The sequence below is a fragment of the Zonotrichia albicollis genome, chromosome 4 (genome assembly GCF_047830755.1).
Source record: "Zonotrichia albicollis isolate bZonAlb1 chromosome 4, bZonAlb1.hap1, whole genome shotgun sequence".
Lineage (NCBI taxonomy): Eukaryota > Metazoa > Chordata > Aves > Passeriformes > Passerellidae > Zonotrichia > Zonotrichia albicollis.
The window spans coordinates 34,275,839-34,285,065 of NC_133822.1; positions in this window are offsets into that span (position 1 = coordinate 34,275,839).

Here is a 9,227-nt window from a genome sequence, read left to right on the forward strand (position 1 = left end):
GGGAGCTGCCCCAAAGCACAGGCACCGCTCACTGCTCATGGCTGCCCGCCTGGCCTGGCAGTGTGGGGCTGGGGGCAGCCCTGAGCTCTGCCTCACAGGTGCCAGAGGTGCCCACCCACCAGCCCATCCCAAACCATTTGGAAGTGTGGGACATGCACCTCTCCCCCATGCCAGACCAGCCTGATGTATGGCTCCTCCACCCCCCTATATCCAGACAAAGTGGCATCTCTCAGGACAAAGCCTTTCAATAGATCCCCTGCCCTCTGCCCTCTCCTGAACAATGAGAAATCAAGGAATATTGTCCGAGCTGAATAAAAAGATCTAAATTTAGAGTGTCTGATGTGTTCTTGGTTTCCTGCCATAACTCCCCTCCTCCCCGTCCTCCCTCTTCATTGCTTGCTTAGCCTTATGCACAGAAAAGTTTCTGATGGGGTGAGATCACCACCAGGACCCTGTCTCCCCAGTGATGAGACAGAGGGGAATTCCAAGTTTGACTCTAGTCTCTGTTTTTGTAAGACAGGGAGGAGGGGACCACACTGGTTTTTTCCTCACCAGCTTAGATGTGCAGAAAAGGGAGGGAAACCTTAAGATCAGGAGAGGGGAAACCTTCTCTCCCACTTCAGCCTGCTCATGTCATGGCCCTGACCTGCCCCAGGCACTGTCCATATGTTTCCATCTGCTCATGGCATCCCCTCCTACAGCTCTGCCACGGCAAGTCCCCAGAGCAGCGCTGCCCCTGCTCTGTTCCAGCCCAGAAACTCAAGCCTGTAGGACCCTCACTTTCCTCCCACTTCCTCCAGGTAGGCCCAGCCAGAAGCAAGAAGCTCAGAAAGAACAAATAAAGTCAGAAAAAAGCCTGACACAACCCCTAAAAATGCCCGGGGGGGGGGAGGGAGAGGAGGGGTGTTATCCAGCAATGTACTCCTGATGTTTAAACAAGGGACTCCCTTGGGTTCCTGCCTGATAAGTCTGGGTGTCAGGGGAATCTATTCATTTGTTTTCTTTTTTAAACAAAAAGGCCTTCCCACAACCACAGTGAGGAGGGAGCCAACACCTCTTGACAAACAGACATGTCTTAAGTGCACACATGGGAATCCTCTCAGCCCTGCTCCTGGAGAGGAAAAAAGCCTAGACTGCTCCTGACCACATCGCTCGGGGTCAGTGGAAAGGGAAGCATGGGCCAGCAGCATTTTCTGCACAAAGATGGACACCAGCAGCTAACTCCAGCTTTCCAGCATGTCTGTGGGGTGTCTGGAGGTGCAGAGATCTTTTCCAATAGTGGAATCCAGGCAGGTGGGCTGGGACATTGACTCAAAAGCAAGGAAAACTTTTCTCACCCTCCTTTGGCTTCAAACAGTGTCTCCCAAGAGCTTCCTCTGACCCTCCCCAGCTTGGTCACTGAGTTGACAAGCAGGTGGAACGGGACTTTGAGGCAAGCCAGGCCCTCCCTGCTTTGCTCTCTTTCCCTGGCTGCATAATATGTCTGGGAGGATTATGAGTCTTTTTTTTTATTATTATTATTGCTAATTTCCCTTTTGCCAAGCACTCAGGGACAGGGTCTTCAGAATGGCAGAACAGCGAGTGTGCCAGGGCCATTGCTGGGACAGGAGAGGGCTCACAGGGAAGGGGAGAGCAGCCACAGCCCACCAACACAGTGTGAGCCTGCAGAGAAGCCAAGCAGGGCTGCACCCACTGGGGCACAGAGAAATGCTTCCCTTCCTTCCCTCTCAGAAAGAAGGAACAGCACAGGGGGCTCAGCAAGTGAGAGGGAGAGCTGGGACCCCTTTGCTGCTGGAGACTGAGTTTAGTGCCCATTCCCAGCTCGGAGGGATTGGCAGGGCTGGAGGCTGGGGAATGGAAAAGTTCAGGTCTCCAGTTCCATGTGCAGCTGCTGCCAGAAAACATCAGACTAGTGGATGCAGCAGGGTGGGAAGGGAAAATCCAGCACCAAGGCTCCTGGAGAGGAGGCTTCCTACCGTGGTCTGGCTTGCCACCTGCAAGGAGAGGGCTGCTCCACAGGAGGGGACACTGCAGGTGTGACTCCAGCCCAGGTGTGACCCCCTGGTCCAGGTGTAGCTCCTCAGTACGTAAGCAGAGACAGAGATGAGGCTGGCAATGAAGTGACCCACAAAGCAGGTGTCAGGTCTGCCTAGGAAAACTGCCCAGGACGCCAGGACAGCCAGGACAGGAGCAGGCATGGATGTCCCTCCAGCACAGCTGGGCCAAACGGAGTGTAACATCCAGGTGTGCTCTCACACCTCGTGGAGGTCTGGGCTCCAAGGATGGCTCCTTGTGAAACACTGGATAACACACAGCAGGGTCATGGAACTGGGTGAGGATGGTGGCACAGGACAAGTTTAAGGTCACAGTGCAGGGACAGGGAATTTGGAGCCAGAGTGGGATCATAACTTGGAAGCAGTGCAGGCACATGACTGTGCTTCAGAGACACAAAGATGAGAAAAGGCTCCCAGAGGCAGGCAGACATGGGGAGGGGTGCCAAGGCCCCACTGTGGAGAGCCAGGGAGTGGGAAGGGACATGGGAAATCCAGTGTTGAGAAGGCACAGGGACAGAAAAAGGGGTGCAGTAGTGCCCTAAGTCACTAGGGAAGCAGTGGGGTGCAAGGTCCATGGCCTTCCCCCAAGAAGGAGGTGTGGGTCTGGGTCACACATAGCCCAGGACCAGGATCCAGCCCAGCTCAGGACTGAGGAGAGCTCAGCTCAGGCCAAGCACAAGCCCAACATGTCCAACAAGTGATCAGCACCACCAAGGTGACAACAGGGAGAAATTCCAGTCCCAGCCTTAGGCGAGGGAAGATACTGTCAGGAGCAGCAGGAGACAGGGCTGCAGACAAGGCTGCAGCGCAGGCCCAAGGGGACTGGACACCAAGCCACCAGCTAAAGACTGGAGTCCACTTGGAACAACCAGTCAGGATCCAGGACAGCTGAGAAGGAGGCTGGGGACAAATACACCTCTAACAGAGCTCAGGAGCAGGTACCTGAGCTGAAATGGAGCTTATATGGGGTGAGGGTCCCAGGTGAGCCTGCCTGTGCTCATGGCACTGCCACGCATGAGCCACCCCCACAGCAGGATATTTCCAGCCTCTTTAGGGTGTGGGACCTGTAAATCTGTCCCTGTTGAGGCTCACCATCTGGGCAGGATGTTGATTACCTAAACCAGCCAGAGGGAAAAGAGGCTCAAAAGCCAAGACACACCTGAGCAACACGTAATCATGCTGAACTATCCTTGCCTGGCCTCATCCTTCTTTCCCTCACTCTCCCTTACTCTCTGGAATGACAACGCAAGATACTGCCTCCATCTCTGAAACCTATGCCAAGAAACTTTTATTTTTAAATTCACAAACAATGACCTAGCAGCTGGTCCAAGGCTTTTTTTTCCCCTTGCTAACAGAGTGGAAATATACATATATATTTAATTAGCTCATCGGAGCTAAATTTCCCTTCCCACCATTCTTCATTAAAGGCAGATGTAAAATGACCCCCGACTCCAATCTCTATTGAAGGGGGTGTGACCCCTTGCCATCTAACAGAAGTTTCCAGAAAGCCAGTTTCTCCCATCCTGCCTCTTTGCTTTGTCCAATTGTTGGTAGAGGGAGCCAAGAGTTTAAAATGCCATTTTGGCTGCCTCTCCATTATCTTGGGCAGACGGAGGGTTGAGATACCTCAGAGAATGGAAAAATCCAGATAAAGGGCGGTGGTACACATATACCCTCACGTCTCACCAGCCCTTGGACCCAGCTGGGATCCAAAGATGCTTTCTTGCTGTTAAAAAAAAAAAAAAAAAAAAAAAAAACCAAAAAAAAAAAAAAACCCAAAAACTTAATTTTTTTTAAATACCAGCCATCTCGAGTTCTGGCTGGACTCGAAATAAGGGCCAGCCTACAGGTCTTTAGCTTCTGCACTCAAATATTAGCCCTTCCCTATGTACTGGACATGTGCCATTCCAGGGCAACCCTCCTGACCTCAGGAGAGGGGGCTGTCTGCCACCTTCATGCACACCACGGTGCCAGCAGTGCCAGCAGTGCCAGTGGAGGACCATGGTCACTGCACGAGGACTGTCTAACACAGGTGCATGCCTTCAACCACCTGAGGCACCACAAGGGGATTCAGTATTCTCTTCACAGCTCTGAAAATTGTGCTGAAACCTGTAAAACCCTGTGTTTTCTTCATGTTCCCCCTGAAGATGTTCCCTGAAGGCATTGCTTTTCTTCTCCTGGCCCCTTTTTTAGGAAAGGTACTGGGCCGACTGCCCTGATCCCTGAAGTCTGGAAGTGGCGAAAGGAGCACACGTCCCCTTTTTTCTGCCTTTCCAACCTGCCCAGATACTGTGTGAGCAGCAGGAGACAGAATCCATGGCACACACATCTTGTACAACCACTGCCCCTCACCTTGAGAAGCACCTTGCGCTCCAAGGTTCAACAAGACCTCCTCTTTCCACTGAAAGCAGCCAGCCAGAGCTACCTGAAACATGGATTTTGGTACCTTTGCTACATCTCAATCTTTCTGCCATCCTTCTTCTCATTGCCCCCCCTCTCCCCACAATTATTTATGACCTGGATCTGGACTTGTCTTAACTAAGCAGAGAAGAATAGCATGATGGATGCTTCTGGCATGTTTGGGTGCCACAGTGCCCTGGACTTGACTCCGAGCCATTGGGGGTGGTTGGCTCTTGCTTGGAGAGCGTCCTCCAGGGTTTTGAGATGAGCAGTCCCTAGATGCACACGCTGTGGGTTAGACCCCCCAGATGCCCCAGACCCCCCGGTCAATCTGCCTTGCATAGGGCCAGGCCAGGACATTCCAGATGGGCTGTTTTGGGCCTGGCAGCAAGTCTGGGCTTCTCTGCATGGCTGTGGACCCATACTGGGAATGTCTCAAAGTCTGGGAGTTGTTTGATCACTGCCATAATCTCCTTCAATGTTTGAGCCACAATAGAAGGTCAAGACAGACGTAAAGGCCGGCTCCTGCTGCTGCTCCAGTGTGACTGCAAATAGGTCAGACTTATCTCAAGAAAACACAGCTCCAGGAATGGCACAGACCCTCTTGTCCACCTGTCTGGCCTCTCCTTGTCCTTCTCCCTCACTCACTCTCTGCAGGACTCTCTGCAGGGATGCAGGAATCTCAGCAATGCTGGTCACACAAAGCCCTCTCCAGTGACAATAGCTCCTTCCTTCCTTCCCCCATTCCTCCTTCCTTACCCTATTCCTTCTTGCACCTCTGCAGCTCTCACACACTCCCAAAGTTGCTCCCAGGGGTTTCCAGAAGCTCCTGAGCAAGGCCCATTCCTGCCCTCCTCCCCAGCATGGCAGGCCACAGCTGTGCAGGGCAGCCAAGGGGGGCTTTTGGGGAGATGGGCTGTCCCCACCAAGCAGCTCTGCTTGGGAACAGACATATTTACATCTCTGTCTGTGACTGAGGGTGTGGTTTCAAAAACTGGCACGAGTCACTTGGAAAAAAGCTTCTGGAGAAAGCAGCTCTCCTGCTTTCTCCCCTCTCCTTCCAGCTGTGCAGTCTCTTTTTTAAAACTTTTTTCCCCCTGGTTCATCCATTTTGCAAGGATTGTTTTAGGCTTGATCAGCTCCAACTTGCCACCCTGCCACCTGTTCACTCACACTGACATAGGAAGCTGGAGAAGGCACGGCCAGGCTGGAGGAACCAGCCCTTCTGCTGCCAGCAGAAGCCAAGACCAGCAGAAACCAATCCTAAACCCACTCACTCCCAGTTCCTCTCTCTTCATACTGGGAAGTATCCCCACAGCTGTGTGGGGTACATGTACCTGTGGCTGTGCCTCTGAGCTGAAGGTGCTCCACACATCCCGAAGGCCACCTAAGTGTGTGCAGGGAGAATTTTGCTGTATAACTTCTTACATGGGAATGGATGCCATGCAAGTGGCCCGAAGGTTCTCTGTGGACTCACATGTGTCCCTGTATGGGACACATGGCCAGTGGGATTATCTGTGCTCCTTGTGTGAGGCAGCCATAGACAACTCTGCCTTTTCCTTGCCCCCATAGAGCTGGATGGGGCTGGAGCTGGGAATCAAACCCACACAAGCTGCTTTTTTCTCCTGGGACTCGGCTGAGGGAAGCGAGTCTGGAAGAAGCAGCAGTGTTGCTGTAACCCACTCCCTTCTCCCCCTCCTCCTCTGCCTGTTTCCTGACACAGTTCCTATATAGGACAAGTTGCTGTTGCAATCAACTCTCAGGTTAATGAAACCCTGAATTAACCCCCATTTTCTCCCACCTCTTCAGGGAAACTGCCCAGCAGGCAAAACAAATCCTGGGTATCTGTTCCCTGCTCTGAGGGAGGTACATTCCCAAGGACATGTGTGGGAACTCAGGCTGGAGTGGCCTGCAGGTCGAGGACCAGTTGATAAGGACCTTTAAACCTCTAAACCTTTAAACCTTTAAACCCCACTGCACACAAGAGCATAGGGACATTTACCACTCTCATGGAGGATGGTAGGAAGAGAGGGAGGGAAATGTTTTTGGGATTCCTCCATCCACAGATGGGGCAGCAGCAGATAAGGGCTGTGAGATTTTTCAGACATTGCCAGCAAGGTGTTTGCTGGCCCCAGACACACTGGTTCACTGGTGTCTGAAGGGCAGCCTGGCTGACTGGCTTGGAATAAAACACTGGATTTGGAGAGAGGATAGTCCCTTCTTCTTGAGCTTTTCTGTCAGGTGCAGGGGGACTCCAGGTGCTGGCTTAGCCAGGGGTGGTGGGCCCATTAAAAACCTGGCTATGCTGGACTGATCAGTCCATTTTCCAATATGGTGTCTTTCCTCATTTAAAGTTTGCACTAAGGTTCCTGCCTGACTCTACAAGTTTCCAGAGCTATTTTTTACCTTTAGCACTGATAGAAATTACCAACCTTGAGATTTCAGTACACTAATACTATGTATATGATTTCCTGCCTCTTCTTCTGTATTGAGAGGTTGCAGTTAGCCTGTGGTGGGGCTAGCAAAGTGCCTGTGCCTGTGATGTTCATGCGAGGACACCGAGGGAGCAGGCCTCCCTCTCATTCGCACCTTTACTGCAGCCTAGATCTGGAGTGGTGCTGACCTCCTTCAGCTGAGGGACTGAGCTTGTCAGGAGTGAGATGTTCTCTGGTGCTGCTTCAGCTCCAGGCAGGGAATTAGCAATGGGTTCTGAATCATAAAGACCTGTGATTTCTGCTGAGAGGTGGTGCTGGGCAGAAATGTCAAACTTGGACTGATGTTTCTGTAAAAATGCAGGGAAGCTGGAAGGGGCCTGGGGGAGGGACCATGAATTATACAGATCAGATCCTTTGGTCCTGCATGGCATTAGCACTTCTAGCAACAATGGTAATATTCATCATCATCACAGCATTCAGATAGCAATTTCCATCTCGCAACTGCTGTGTGTGCACTGACTCATTTATTTCCCTTGGTGAGACAGGGAGGAATTGTTATCCCGTGGCTGATATGTGGGGAAGCAGACATCCCAAACTCTGCAGAGAGGGTCAGTCCTGGGGTGCAGTTGGTAAAATGGTCCCTGCCTTCTGGTTCCACATCCAAAAGACTCTGTGTGAAAAGCGCCCTCTAAAACACAGCTACACAGTCACGGCACCCCAGCCACAAAGGATTTGATGAATCAAAGCGTGCTTCTCTCCCAAACTATGCAAGTTTTTTTTCCTAGCAAAGCTGTTTTGATGCGTGGGAAGGATTTTACCACCACTGTAAGCTCCTAAAGTCCTGTTATGGGCTTTAATGTGCAGTGCTGGGGTTCTGGCACCTTGCAGTGGGACTAAAGGGGCTGAGGAGCGTGTCTGAGCGCGGAGCCACCCGTGTGACGCACAGGCCACCGAGTGCCATGCAAGGCTGGAGCCTTTTCCCAGGCTGCCTCCCCCGCTCCCAGCTGTGCCGGCCGGCCGGACCCCCTCTGCCGGGATGGGACCGCTGTGTCCGCGGCTCTGTGTGTGTCACCGCCGGCTCTGTGTCACCGCCGGCCCGGCCTGCCCCGTCAATGGCAGCCTTTGTCCCGGGAAAGGTCACCCGAGCCAGGCACGCAGAGTGCAGCGAGCGGGGAGGCTGCTGCTGGAACAGCTGAGCGTGGGGAAGGGAAGGGGGCACAGGGCACCAGGAATGAGGGGATGCAAGGGGCAAGGACGTCGGAGAAGGTCTGGGTTGCTCCTGCGTGGGGGAGGTTTTGTGTCTGCACGCAGCGAGGAACTGGCCGATTTCCACAGGGTTACGCTTGCATTTGTGTGGGCAGCACCTGGACCCTTGTTGGGAAATATCTGACACCATAGAGCTCAGGGCTTGCCTTGGCAATCTGCTTTTCCCATAGCCTGCTGTGCTTTTCTCTTGTTCCCATCGTGAGCGCAGCGCTTACAGGGTTTAATGGCTTTAGCACCGCACCTACAGCCACAGCACCCGATCTCCTCTTACACTCTCAGACCCCAGACAGGGCCGTGATTTACGCTGTCTGACCTCCTGCGGCGCCACACGGTGAAGGAATGTCCTCTGCACGGGATCCCATCACCTTTATCACCTTTATCACCCTTATCACCTTTATCATCCCAATGAAGGGCTGGTTCATAGTGCCAAGGATTATTACGTCCGTTGAGCAAGACCTTCACTCCCTGGCCTGTTAGCATTGGGTCATTTGTGCTTTTTTCTGAAGCTTCACAAAGAAAGTGGGGCTGGAGCCATTCTGGCAGTCATTTCCCTTCCCCTCATCCCAGCTCTCTGGAAGACACACTGGAATTTCAGTAACAAATATTCCTCCAATTTCACGTTCAGATGTCTGGGTCGTGAGTCTCACCCTGGTTTCTGAAACACAGGCTTTACCAGTCCAGAATGGGTGTCTGCCTCACCAATTCCTGCGAGGATATCCATGAAACCACTCACAAAGTCAAAGCAATTGCCAGCATTTTTTCCTAATCTATTCAGAGTTCTGTAGGGTTTTAGTCAATGCTCTGGAAGCATACGCCATTGGGTGATCATCTTGCATTTGAACAGCTGCTAATCTCTGCAAATTTGCATTCACATGGTTTTTTTAGCCTCTTCGTTAATCTCAAGGCACTTGGTTTTGGGGTTTCTGTAACAAGTATTTTTTAATTTTCCAAAGCAGTTCTCATTATCAGAGGGATCACCCTGGGACAACCACTCTCCAGGGAGAATAGCATGGAGATAAATTAGAGATGCGTTTAATTTTAATTCATTTAACATGCCCAGGATGAGCTGGAG